This window comes from Sinocyclocheilus rhinocerous, unplaced genomic scaffold (genome assembly GCF_001515625.1).
Source record: "Sinocyclocheilus rhinocerous isolate Xijiao unplaced genomic scaffold, SAMN03320098_v1.1 scaffold1364, whole genome shotgun sequence".
Classification (NCBI taxonomy): Eukaryota; Metazoa; Chordata; class Actinopteri; order Cypriniformes; family Cyprinidae; genus Sinocyclocheilus; species Sinocyclocheilus rhinocerous.
Genome location: NW_015627534.1, coordinates 488,015 through 502,417, shown reverse-complemented (window position 1 = coordinate 502,417; position 14,403 = coordinate 488,015). Strand labels below are relative to the sequence as shown.

Sequence of the window (14,403 nt, the reverse complement as noted above, 5' to 3'; positions counted from 1 at the left end):
GTGTATTATTGACATGTCAAAGTCTAGACCTTGAATATAAGACGAGCACGGTTTTTCAGATGTATTTCCAAGAAAAAAACATCGTGTTATATTCGGGTCAATACGGTATATTCGATTTCTTCTAATACAAAATCAGGAAGCTTGATAAAGTTGTTGTGTGGAGATGAATTTATTCAAGGTAGTATTGAAGCACAGTTAATAAGCAGTGATGTTAGAATGTGAGCTTTCAATGAATCTTAACCCAAATACTGTCTGTGGGACAGAACTTTAAACTTGAAGACAAATGTGTCACAAACAATAGTCACCATACTGTTAGGACGCCCCGCTGGAGACCCTGCAAATAGTCCCTTAGAAATTCTAATTGTATTGGTCATTTCCCTGTATGGGTTGTTTGCCTGCATGGGCCATTTGGGTCACACCTTTACAAACACAAATGCAGCTGATTGTACATACAGTCACAATGTAAATACATCTGATGTCTGAAAAAGGACTAAAATTGAAATTGTAGTAACTGTAATGTTTTGAGTTATTCAAATGCAAAAGCTGTGGTTTTGTACGCTTTTGTACGGTTTCAAACATCTAGTTCAAATTATTTTTTACTCAAAGAACTGTTCACAGAATAACAATATTTTTATTATGTTTTATAAATGTTGTAACCTGAGTTTTATATGCTGTAATTTTTATATAACTGGCCAACAGATATTACAGTATTTTTTATAATTTTATTTTATTTTTTGGTTTTTGTTCTTTAGTTATGAAGTGTTTTGTGTTCCATATTTGCTTCACTGTTTGCTGATTTTTTTTCACTGATGTTTTCTGAAAATAGCCAATAGCACATTTAGCTAGTTAACCATTTAACTATGTTGTGGAAAGTGGCTTTTTACTTTAGATGGTGTTTGAGCCATCTCGCTTTTTTTCCCTAACCAGAAAATCAGAAACTTCCCAAACTAAATTGAAATTATGGCACTGGTCATGTTAACTCATTTGTGAAAAAGTTCAAATTTCCTTGACCAGATGCTATTTGGAACATTATGCTGCTATAACATGGATTATTGAGGGATTAAAGTTTGTCATCTTTATTTAATATATGTATGTATGTATGTATGTATGCATGTATGTATATGTGTGTATATATTTATATTATATAACTAAATACTTTATGGGTCTAAAAGAAAAACACACAATGAAAAGTCTGGGGTGAGGAGTAAAAAATTGAATAGCCTACATTTTTGGTGCTAATCATTACTACAGAATGTGATTTGCAAGCTTCTAAATATGAGGACTCACAGAAACACAGTGATATTTTTGTCTTTGTGAAAATTGGAATTTGCATGTCAAATTTCATGAATCACACTTTTTTTTTTTTTCCAGACCATCCGCAGACTCGCCGCTAGAGGCGCTGACGAGACGGGACCCGTTTGAGAAGTGAAGATGGAAACGGCACAGTATACATAAAAGTCCTTTGATTTGATGTTCACGTCGAATTTGTCATGGTTTTTGAAAGAAAAAGAAAATAGGCCGCGCTGCAGATATAATCTTCATGTTCTGTAAATCAAGTCCTGTATATACTTGCCACAACATGTCTGTGTCCCTCTGTAAAATATTATAGCAACAAAACATAGGCTACTAAAATTGCTCAAAACACTGTAGTTAAAATGTAGGCAACAAACTGGGAAACAAGTAAATTGCGGGTCTAACAGAAGAGTTGTCTTCATTCAAGCAGATGAAAAAGTAATTTGGTTATATAAAAAAAAGACTTGCTCTGCATGCTCAAATTTGTTATTACATGGAAGCCTACAGTTGAGTTATTTTGCTTGTCTAACCCAAAAGATGGGCCAGCTGACGTGATATCAGCCACATAAAGGCATTGTGTAAAATTAATGCATTTGCAAATTGTGAACCTGCCCTTGCATGATGGCGGATGAATGTGTCCGTGGGGCAGACCGCAACATTAATATACCTCACCAGTAGTGAAGCATCGGCCGCCAGTGGCGTGGACATATCAGGAAGACAACAGACAAATTCATTGAAATCAAATTTGGGAGCTCTGTTTCTAGAAGAGAGACAGAGAAAAAAGCCCCGGAAAGACCCGCTCGTTTCGTCATTTTGAGATCCGAAGGGGAGGATTTCTTCATTCCCAGAAAATTTCTCCGCATGACCCGCATCATTTTGGGAGGTAACAAAGTGGAGCACCGGCGTCTTTCCTCATTCACGAATGCTACAATGTGACGGGCGCTTTGATCGCAATCATCCGGAGCTCATGTTTGTGTGCGCGGTAAGATCACATCCCAGTTCTCTCAAATGTGATCTGAATGTGTCGTGCAGTGCATGATCTGTTGATTTTTTTGTAATTTTTTTTTTCCATTTTCTTGCGGAGCTGCTTTGGAAATAAAGTTTTGCAGCGAGTTTGTGTTGCAGTGAATTGTTGCATTGCTCGCTCGGTTCTGCCGGTTATGTGTTCGGGTCGACCAGAGGCTTTTGAGGGAAATTTGTGGAGTTGAAATCAGACGGGGTAGGGTACAATCTGAAAACACAAAAAGCACACGCAGCAGCCATGTTTGCTGAATTTTCCTGTGAATTTTCCTCTTCTCCGGCGACTGGAAAGAAAGGTTGGCTTGAACTGTTCGGTCGTTCCCTAAACAACTTCATGAACTGAACTTCGATGCAGATGAGAGTAACGAAAGTGTGATTAGTGAAAGACGGCATTATTTTCGATGAAATTAGAATGTAAATGTCGTTTTCGTTTTGGCAGGGAAATTAGCGCCATCTGTCGGTAGATATTTCGAAAAAATTAAGAAATTACAATGAATTTTGCTTGCGAGGATGCATTTTTTAATATTCGACACTAATTATTACCGCTGTGGTTTAGTCTGTTTGTAGATTCGTTTGTTGTGGATGCTTTTGCGTTTATGCCTTTAAGACAAACTTCATCATGCTGTTTTGTGTTCGTTTAAATATTTACATATTTTTATCAGTCGAGCTGTTTTGAAACGCAGCACATTTCCTCAGTGTCGTAAGAAAACAAAATATTGTTAAACGACAAGCCACTCTTACCAGCTGGCATTTTCCTTTCACACACTATTGATTTTTTTTCTTCTTCTTCTTTCACAGCTCCACTGCAAATATTGTAACGATCAGTCAGATCTGACAGTGGGTGCAGAATAGATGGCATTTTGTTCATGTGTCATTAACAGAAAGCAGCTGAGCAGTAATATGTACTGGTCACACGTGTTGGGTGTCTTAATAATTTTGCTAGCTACATGAGGAAAGTGAGAATATTTGGAGCTTCCTATTCAATGAACTGCAAACAGCTATTTACATCAAAGTCGCATTGCATGGAACAACTGTGTTAATAGACTCCATTTCAAATATTTTCAAATATTTTGTAAAAATGGGGAGAAAGTGTGTCAGCAGATTATTATTATTTTTTTCAGTACTTCAAGTACCTGTACAAATGTGTTGACGGTGATTAACAGTTGCTGCTGTCATCGTAGATTAAAGGATTAGTTCACCCCAAAATGAAAATTCTGTCATTAATTACTCACCCTCATGTCGTTCCAAACCCATAAGACCTATGTTCATCTTCGGAACACAAATTTAGATATTTTTGATGGAATCTGAGAGCTCTCTGACTCTCCATAGACAGCAACGTAGCAAGGGCAATCGGTAAAACAGTCCATGTGACATCAGTGGCTCAACTTCAATTTTGCGAAGCTACGAGAATACTTTTTGTGCGCAAAGAAAACAAAAATGATGACTTTATTCAACAATTCTTCTCCCCGAGTTACTGTCTTCCGCCATTTTGGAGAGTATCACAACGCATAAGCACGCTTTACACTAAGTGTAAACAACGCAGATTATGTTCATGCGCGCGCTTTCCCCCCTAACGTAAACAACGCCGATTACATTCTTGGGTACTCTCCAATAAATTGGGTTAATTTAATAATTCTATTGCTCTTTGTTTTAAAAAAGGTTATACAAAATGTCAATAATTATCGATACCGAACGATATGAAACATTATATCGTTGATAATTTTTTTTAGCTATATCGCCCAACCCTACATGTACTCATCCTAATGTAATTCCTGTATGACTAACTCTTTTTCTGTGGGGCACAAAACATGTTCCAAAACAACTTTGGACCCCATTGACATTTATTGTATGGACATAAAATTAGACATTTTTGTTCCACAAAAGATAGCAAGTCATGCAGGTTTGAAACAACATGACAGTGAGTAAATGGCATTTTCATTATTATTTTATTTTTAGGTGAACTATCCCTTTAATGTACAAATGTCAAAAACTAAATATATTTTCAGTGGCCTCCAAAAGAGAAGGAAATGCTACTTGTGCATTTTTAGAATTTAATACAAAATTAATTCCAAATTCAGCCAAGTTCAGTACAAATTATATTATCGGCATAACGATTTAAGAAAAGTTGAATTGGAAAAGGTATATGCATTTCTTAGTATTTGTTATTTTCCCGTTTTCTTTAATTACAAGATGGACTCCACAAGTTTTTGCAAATTCAGATTTTGTTGTAGCTTATTAGAAATCACAACTTTTTATTATGAAACTTAACGTTATTGCTAGCTAGGTTTACAAGAGGGAAAACAAAGTCCCATGTTTTCATTGTGCTCTCAGAACTTTGGAGCCACATGAATTCCAAAAGTGATATAATTTTTTTTCCCTTTTAAATCTGAAAACACAGAGACTCAGCTTTGTTAAGGAAACAACATCACTATGGAGGTGTCAAAGCAGCAGATATACTGCATTTTTAATGTTCTTTTTACGCGGTGGTTTTATTGGAGTTCTAAATGCTTTGGCGGGAAGTAGTATTCAGCTGAATATTGTGGAATCAGGCCTGTTTTGGTCAGGATTTGCTCCTCAAACAAAAACCCACAGTCTGCCCTCCAACTGTTTCTAATCTAAGAATAGAATTTTCATGGAAATTTTCAGAAGACTGCCTTTCCTCCTTTTGTGCAATAAATTTAGGGATTTTCCATGCAAGGCGTCCAGGGTCTGTAATTTTCCACTGCATTTCAATGACAGAAGATGTAACTTGGAACAAGTGGCTAATTTTTAACCCATTGACCCTTTTGTTTTCAGATCGTACTCTTGTTTGGCTGAATTCAAGAAAAGCAGACAAGGAAGGAGAGGAAGTAGAATAGAGCAGTTGACTCCTGCGAGCTCTGCACCACAAGGTAAACTGCCTTCACTGAGGACGTTTTCATCTATGTTTCAAGCCAATGCAGGCTGGCCTTTCCATTTTACTTTAAGGAATAGTTTACTTAAATATAGAAATTGTTGTTTCAAAGCTGTATGATGTTATTTTTTTTTGCTGACTATTTTTTTTTCCCTGTTAAACACAAAATAAGAGTTTTTGAAGAATCTTCACTTAACTCTTTTCCAATACGACTTGGTGACTACAGCTTTGAAGCTGCAAAAAGAACCGCCATAGAAGTATCATTAAAGCCATCTGCACCACTTGTCTGTAATATTTGACTGTTCTGAAGCCGTATAGCTTTGTTTGACAAACAGACCCAAATTAAAGCCATTTTTCTTTTCCTGCTGCCGTTCTCAGATCTCATTCTTCATTCAAACTTTTTTTTTTTTTTTTTTCTCAGTGCAGGTGAGATTTCATAACTTCAGTAGAGTGAAAGATTATCAGTGAATAACAGATTTTGTAATTACTTTTGAAATTACAAATGAAAAAACTGTTTATTCAAAATACAGAAAATGCAATTTATGCATGGGTCAAAGATGTTAAGATGTCTGCATCAAAAGAAATTTACAAACGTTATTTTATGTCCATAGAAAGCACATTAAATGCAAGTAAAGTGTCTACATTTAAGGTTTCAAATAAGTTTTTGAAGAATAAAATGTCAAAATTAGTTTGAAATAATGTTCCATTGTCATTCAGTGTAGCACAATATTTATGTAAAAATTCAAACAACATGCTTATTCTGACGTGTACGTATTAAAATATATAAAATAATAAGTGAGCATATTCAATTTGATTGTGTTTTAAATGAGTAAAAAATGATTACTGACAAATGGGCAAAACCTAGGATAGTGGCACATTTAAAAAATGTAAAATAACAACTAATTAGTATTTGGGGTGAAAGTAATTAGCCTTTTAATTTCATAAATTGATTTTTGTTGTAAATATGCCTGACAAGATTATTTCACTAAATTACATTTTAGTGGGTGTCTTCTGTAAATCAGGGGAAAATGTATGATATTTATTTTTTGTTCAGAAAAAAAAACAAAAATACAATTACATGAAACAGAATTTTTTTTAATTAAAAAAAAAAATTTTTTTTGGGAAAAACAACAATAACTTAAAGCAGTATTGTTTTTATGCTTAAACCCTTTTTCGTCTTTGACCCGCATACAGTTGATTGAGTACTTTTATTTTATATGTTTTTAGTTTCTGAATTAAAATAAATTTTTAATATGCCCTCCACCCGAAAAAAAGTTTTCATATCTTAATGAAGAAAAACCTCATTAAATGAAAGTCTTACATTTTTGTTTCACATAATATTTTATTATTATTATTATTATTATTATTATTATTTATTATGTTCCTCATTATTTTAAGAAAAAAAAAAACAGTGAAGTTTTGTTAAAATATTAAAAATACAAAATACAAATATTAATAGAAAAACTATTGTCAGCTGAAGTCATGTGGTGCAATTAACGTGGGGGAAGAAAAAGACACTTTATTGCAAGAAATCTATTTAAGACTTGATAGCAGCATTTGCATACCTTTTTATCACCTCAGCATTGTGTAATGATGTGATGGACTTTCGGTGGCAAAGAATCAGGCCACTCAGATTTCATGTCGGGTTCAAGGTTGCTAAAATTTGCACAAATTTGCCACAATTTCTTTTGTGGAAATGTAGGAAAATAATGGTCACGTTTGCACATGCTTCAGAACATTGTGAATGTAAATATAGTCATAGAAAGGAAAACTGCAGACATGCATGAGTGTGTGTTAAGGTCAAATTGGTTTCTTAAAATTATAATATGATAATTTGTCCTTTTTATGACACTGCAAAGTTAATTCTGGTTGTAAATGTAGTGTGACTCAAAAATGTAATATTTATAAATAAATAACTCATGATATTGGTAAATGGTACTTGAAAAATATATTTAAAAAACATTTGATATGATGCAGTGTTAATTTTGACAGCAAATTTTGATTTAGTTTTAGTCATAGTCTTTTGACTAAAATGCCATTTAGTTTTCTTCATATTTTAGTCATCTGAATTGTTTTTAGTTTTTAGGCTTGTGCACACGGGACGATTATCGCGCGCGATTACCGCCGATAGTAAAACACGACTTGGTGGCGCTCAAGCACAAAACGTTCTTGCCGAGCATACATTGATACCTAACGACGAAGAGGAAGTAAGTAAACAAAGAAGATGCATCGAGGCAAGATGAATGTAGAGCTGCTGGTCTCATTGGTGTCTGAACACAAAGGGCTTTATGACAAACGCGACAGCGACTACAAAAATCTCGATAAGATGGAGTTGTTATGGAGAGGAATTGCAAATCAAATAGGATTCGGGGCTAAAATCTAATGGGTTTAGTTACAGTGCATTTATTAAGCATTTCTCTAAAATCTCCAAACTCATTATATAGGTTTGATATTAAGGTTGTATCATGATAGACACTGATTTAATTGCGGTGACTAGGGATATGCCGGTATCAAATTTTCATGTTGCGATTAATTGCTAATGCTTTTATCACGGTATTCGGTATTATCACGATATTGAAATTTAGTTTTTTAAAAAAGTGCTCTCATAATGCGCTTGTTGTTTGTCGTTTCTCTGATCACAAATGCAGACATGTTTTTATGTTTTTATGTTCCCCACTGGATGCAACAAATGCCTCGTTTATAATGGGTTTTATTGGTGTTGTCTCGTCGTGCCGGGACACGGCATCACAGTATAGTAATGGGTGTAACATTTCCGTCACACGCTTGAGGTATTCAGCCAATCACAACGCACTGGATAGCTGGCCAATCAGAGCACACCTCACTTTTCAGACCGATGAGCTTTGTAAAAATTTATGCATTTCAGAAAGGCAGGGCATAGAGGAGCAACATTAATGTACATTATGTGAAAAATATTGATTTTTACACAGACATAGGTAGGTCTATTAGGGGAGGGATAAAAAACTGTTTACTTTAACAACTGTTGACTTTTGGTATCTTCATTTTTAAGGCTCTACATGGTTCGGTTCCAGAGATGCTGGGATCTCAGTGTGGCTATATGTGACCCTAGACTTCAAATAGCTGTATCTCGGCCAAATATTGTCCTATCATAACAAAAACCATACATCAATGGGAATCTTATCAGCTTTCGGATGATGTACAAATCTCAATTTCGAAAAATTGACACTTAAGACTTTTAAAAGGTTTTGTGGTCCAGGGTCACATATGAGTAAATATATAAATACTGTTTGATAATGTCTGTGTAAATGGCATAATAATGTTGCCATCTAACTTGCTGTAACTTGACTCCAAATCTCAAAAACAACAACAAAAAAAAGGTAGTTGATTACTCAGGAAATATTTAACTATGCCATTTAATTTAATATTTTGGCTTTCTTCTTTGAGTGTATTTATGTATTTATTTATTTATGTATGCATGTATTTCTTTCTTTCTTTCTTTGAAAAAAACAAACAAACAAAACAATTAAAATCACAATCAATATTTGGCATGGAACGACCCAGTTAATTTTGCTGGAAATTTAAGTTTTGATTTATATAACCATGTAGTAACCATGTCTTTTATTTTTAATTGTAATTTTCCATTAGTCCAGTAAATCGAATACATAACAATACAAAGATATGATTTTTAATAATAGTAATAATGATAATAATACGTATTAAGTAATTTGGCATACGTTTATAACTAGCATGCACATAACATGACCAGTGTCATGTGCTGGCCCATGAGTGTCCCACAGCTCTGTGATATTGTTATATTCAAGGGTAACTCTAATTCTGCAATGCCTCAGAAGGTAACTTTGCTCCAGTGTCTTGTCACACGCACCGAATGTCTGAACGAATTTAAAACGAACCTGTCTCACGACACTGACACCTCCTGTTTAAACCCCAAAGCCTGAAGGAGCGTGAGGCCCCGCTTTCATGATCTCGAGTCTAAGTACAGATACAGACCAAACCTTCTGCTCCGTGGGAAATTTCTTATCAGCCCGAGCTCGCCTTAGGACTAAGTGCTGCATTAATTTAGTTTAAGTGTCCAGTTTCTTAAAGGGATAATTAATAAAAAAAATTAAATTGCCGTCAATTACTCAAGCTCATGTTGTTCCAAACCTGTGTGAATATGTTGAATATTCTTCTAAATGTGTTTTAGCTGTTTTTGCTCATACAATGAAAGTCTCTGGGGTCTAAAACAACAGTTTCATTGTATGGATGAAAAAAAATAAATAGACAAGAGAAAGAAATGCATACATGTTTGGAATGACTTGACGGTGATTAAATGATGACAAAAACTTCAGTTTTGAGTAAAAACTGAATTTAAGACAGTGACTTTTATATTCAAATTTATTAAAATTCCAATGTTTTTTTTTTTTTTGTATTTATTTAAATAGCACTTACCTAAATGCTGTTTTGAGATCTTTTAGTTTAAAAGGCCAATTTGGTGGTCAGACAAGTAACTAAAGTTTGTTCTTTGATCTTTCAGCTTGTTTTGTTAATTCGGTGATTACAGTATCAATAATACCTTGTACCATGATAAGTTTCGGCAGTTTACAGGGTATACAAATTATATAAAATGTACAAATGATATATTTCTTTTTATTAGGCATGTCCTGATTTTGTTTTAAATGACAGCTTGTGCTCAGGCTGACAATAGGGCCTTTCACACCACGGGAACCTTTTCATAGTACCTATAATTTTTAAAAATACCCATGGCTTTCTTAGTTCTGTGGAATACAAAATGAGATAATTTAAAGAATTTCTTCAGCTATTTTTTTTTGTTTGTTGCCAAATTGCAGGTTCAACTAGTTTGAGTACTTTCAAGCTTTAAAAAAAGACATACTGAAAGTGTGTTAACATTTAACTAAATATAATGACTGTTATTTTGAAGTGTGGTGTATATTTCTGCAGCATGTAGTCTTAACTTATGTCTAAAATTTTCTGATTGGTGCAGCAATATGTTTTGCAGGCTCAGTCAATTTACATCTGCATCCTACATGTGCCAGCATTCACTAATATGATATCATAGCATTCAACATGCACTGTACACACCAAACACCACCAAATACTTCGACTTAATATTTATTTTCAAACATTTCTTTACAATTAAAACATTTGAATCTGGACTGCCAGATACGATATCTGAAAATATTCATATTTCTTATTATTGTTCACTTATAGTTATTCCTTTGCATTTTAATATATTTGAAACTAGTGATTGACTAAGATATATATATATATATATATATATATGTATTCTTTTTTTTTAATTATTATTCGCATCGTCCGGTATGTCAGAAGGGAGACTTTTATTTTGACAGCACACAGGACCTTTATCTTGACAGCCATGACGCAGAGCTCCCATTTTCCATCTTTAATAATTTACGGTCTCTGTTTAACAGTTCTATCTAATAAATTATTATAGAGCTGTTAAACAAAGAAAGTAAAAAGTATGCAAAGTATTATAACAATTGCTGTTCTATTATTAGTAATATAAAGGCAAATGCTATAATACTTGCTCATCTACCGTCAGCATTCAGCAAATATGCATTTTATATAAGTTAAAAACATATGTCATTATCTAATAAACATTTAGGCCCGGTGTCATAGACAGGGCTTAGCCTAAGCCAGGATTAGGCCATAGTTCAATTAGGACTTTTTTTTACAATAAGTAATTTTTATAAACATGCTTTAGAAAAAAACATTACTGGTGTGCATCTTAAGACAAAACAAAGGCACTGACATGTTTTAAGATCAGTCAGTGCAAGTTTCTTTCAGTTGAAACCGCTCAGATTTACATTTTAGTCTAGGACTAGGCTTAAGCCTTGTCTGTGAAACCGGGGGTTAATTTCATGAACATTTGTCACGTGTGCATTTGTAGACAGCATAAAAATATGTATAGACATGCACAATCAACAAACTTTAAATGCTTGATTTCAAACTATTTTTATTTTCATATTTACCAAGTTAGAGATCATTTTAAAACGAATAAATTAGGGCTTTCCGTAACGATTATTTTCGTAATTGAGTAATCGGTCGATTATTCTGACGATTAATCGAGTAATTTTATCGGGGGGGAAAACGGTTAAAATACATGTAATAAAACAATATAATCATAACTTATGTACATTATGTATAATATCAAATGCCTACAGGGGGCGCCAATAGCCTGACAATGGTTTTTACACTTTACCGCGTGCGTAATCTAATCCTTTTTAATATTTACTAAACATTAAATTCAAATGTCCACTTTAATATTTGGCCACTTCTTTATGATAGAAATGCTACAGCCACTGTCATTCCTTGAGCAAGAACATTTGGACATCAAAACATGCAAACTCAGAGCGAGGGTTTACACTTTTATTTTGAAGTCGCGATGAACAGTTCGCATATTTAGAAAGATGATGTATTCTCCTGTGTTGGCTTCGGTTTATAAATTATTTACCTTATAAATCTGATTGAATGGTGCACATTGTTCCCAGATGAACGTTATAAGCAACTCAGACTCATCATTTGTGTTGTTTTGCTGCAATTATTTTAATATGTTCATTTGATACCGCTACACGTCTAAACCAAACTCAAAATCAGTGCTCTACTGTGGAATATGTTTCTGTCCTCTACATTGGTCATTTTGTAGGCCCGTCTACAGAGCTGTTCTCGTATGTTATTCTGAAGTGTGTATGCGGTTGGTTCATGGTGATTTTCGAGTTGCCGTGGGCTTCTTGATGGCCTCCTTTATTGTGGGTCTTTTTGCTCAGATACTTTGGAGAGTGGCCGGTTCTGGGCAGATTTATGATTGTTCTATATTTCCTCACCGTTTTATTATTAGTGGTGCTTGCTAAATCCCATACACTTTCAGATATTTTGCATGCACACTGTGGTGGCGCAATATAGCGATAATATCATATAGTGATGATATCTTGCATGTTCCCTAATGTCCATATCACCAGTCAGTTAGCTAATGATTATCAACAATATTCAGAAAAAAATACAAATGAGAGTACAGAGTTTGCTAATGTTCAGCACCAACTGCTGTAATGGCAGATAGCAATGTGTGTGTATATTTTTTTTCAAATATTTTTTCATGATTTGATGTTTCTTTTATTTTGTAAGTTAACTCTGCAATTAAATGTTTTAGACTAATCTCGTGAAACTACATTCTGTATAAATTCAGAATAGGCAGTGATGTCTCTGATTTAAAAAAATAAATAAATACATCAAGTATTCTTTTATTTCGACCTGCAGCTTAATAAAAGTTAGTAATAGAAGAACCTGTTTCTGAATATTTTTAAATGTTTTAAACTCCGCCAGAGTTTCCAGTGTTGGCAAATCTGTTAATAAATTGGGAGCATTGTACATGACTATTAATGTTTTAAATATGTTTTATTTTGTTCTAACTGGCAACCTTTTGGAAAGGAGACATCTAGAACTGAAACGAAAAAAATAGCTTGCATGCCAAGTAGCAAATACATTGTTGATTATACGTTATAGTGGTTTAAAAACAACAAAATTGTTATTTAAACCTATCTGAAAACTCATAACTCAGGTAATGAAATCTCCCAAAAATTGAAAGTGAAATATAGGGGTGGAAAATTTCCGGTAAATTTCTGGAAACTTTCCAAAAATCCCTGGAATATTCCAAAAAATCCAGGAAAGTTTCAAAAATTTCTGGAATGTTTACGAAATTTACTGGAAATTTACTAACTTTTTGCAACCCTAGAAGGTTTTTTTTTTTTTTATCAAGACACTGGTATGTGCATTGAGCATGCATTTATTTTTGGGGGTTGACGATATTATGGGATATTGTGATATTTTTTTGCCGATTATCACTGAAATATTTTTTACATGTTGTTCAGCACTAATGTGCACCACTTGTGTGTTCTTGAGGAAGCTTAGTTGAGGGATTCTTCTTCAGTAGTGATTCTCTGTTTAATTGACCAGCAATCACTTGCTATGACTTGTTTGGTGTTCTTTTATTTCCAATCACGTTTGATGACACAAGAATCGAAAATGTAGCTCTCATTTGTAGTGTATGTGGTTGCAGTGTCTCAGTTTTTGTCTTGGTGTGCGTAAAATAATAACAGCGCAGGTTATAAGGTGGGATACAATTCATGAAATAACAGCCAGCATCCAATGCAGCAAATGTTCAGGCCTCTGATCTCTGCTAGACATGAGAGAGTATCGGACGATTAAAGCCCCGGGGGAAATAACAGAACATCCAACAAAATGAAAAGGCAGGGAATGTAATTATGAATGCAATAATTCAAAATGAAGCATTTATATATTATAATAAATGATAACTAACCTTAATACGAATTAATACATGTATAAATAATAAAATGACAGTGAATAATAGAAAAAGTAATAAATGCACAACACAATTTATTTGAATGTTTTATATAAATGTGTGTATATATATCTGCCCTGATCCAGAACACAAGAAATCTCTCTTTAGTTTTGTAGCATCACAATGGAGCAGGTTCAGTCTCTTCATCTCCTGCTTGTTTTGCAATTTTGATTTCCATCAAAAATTTAATCATAAGTGTTTTAGGGCTCAGCGCTGGCCTGCGTGCTGCCTTGAATTTCTAATTTTAGTCTATTCTTTCAGGATTAATTTTTTGTATAATTCAACTGTGCTTTTCAATATCTCCCAGTTATTAAATTTTAATTCCGAGATCATTAGCATATAAATTGAAAAGGGTTTTTTGAGTTGCCCACTCAGATTAAATTTAAGAGGAGATATTTATGTTTTCACCACTTCCATTTAAATGTAAAATAGTAAAAAGAAGAAAAAAATACAAACAAAAAATATATATTTTTTTTCATTTTTTTTTCCAGTGTTTTTCATGACGTGAATGTGTCAGTCAGTGTGTTCTGGTTCAAGGAAACTAGGGCTGGCAGCCTAATCTCTTCCAGTCATCTCCTGAAATAGCCTGAGAGTAATACATTCTCATTAGATGATAGTGTTGAAATTCTGCTCATAGTTACCACAGTTCGGAGCTGGTTTGCAAAATGAATCGGTGAAAGAACGTACCTGTGCACACTAATGATGCCTCCTGGCTCCGCTTCTGATGGACATAACTGTAATTAAGAGGTGCTATCCACACTGTACTTTATTTTACTTTTGATGCAAGAAATATACTGACTTTTGATAATGTACATTTAAAAAT

General features: G+C 33.9%; 1 protein-coding gene across 1 annotated transcript in view; it reads left to right on the top strand.

The window, feature by feature from the left end:
* Positions 1–1,765: 1,765 nt before the first annotated feature.
* Positions 1,766–14,403, top strand: part of LOC107728236 (zinc finger protein 618-like) — a 36,893-nt gene continuing 24,255 nt past the window's right edge. Inside the window, exons 1-2 of the mRNA XM_016538342.1 lie at positions 1,766–2,275; positions 5,110–5,204. The gene's annotated coding sequence lies outside the window, so the exon portion shown is untranslated. The remainder of the gene's footprint in view (positions 2,276–5,109; positions 5,205–14,403) is intronic.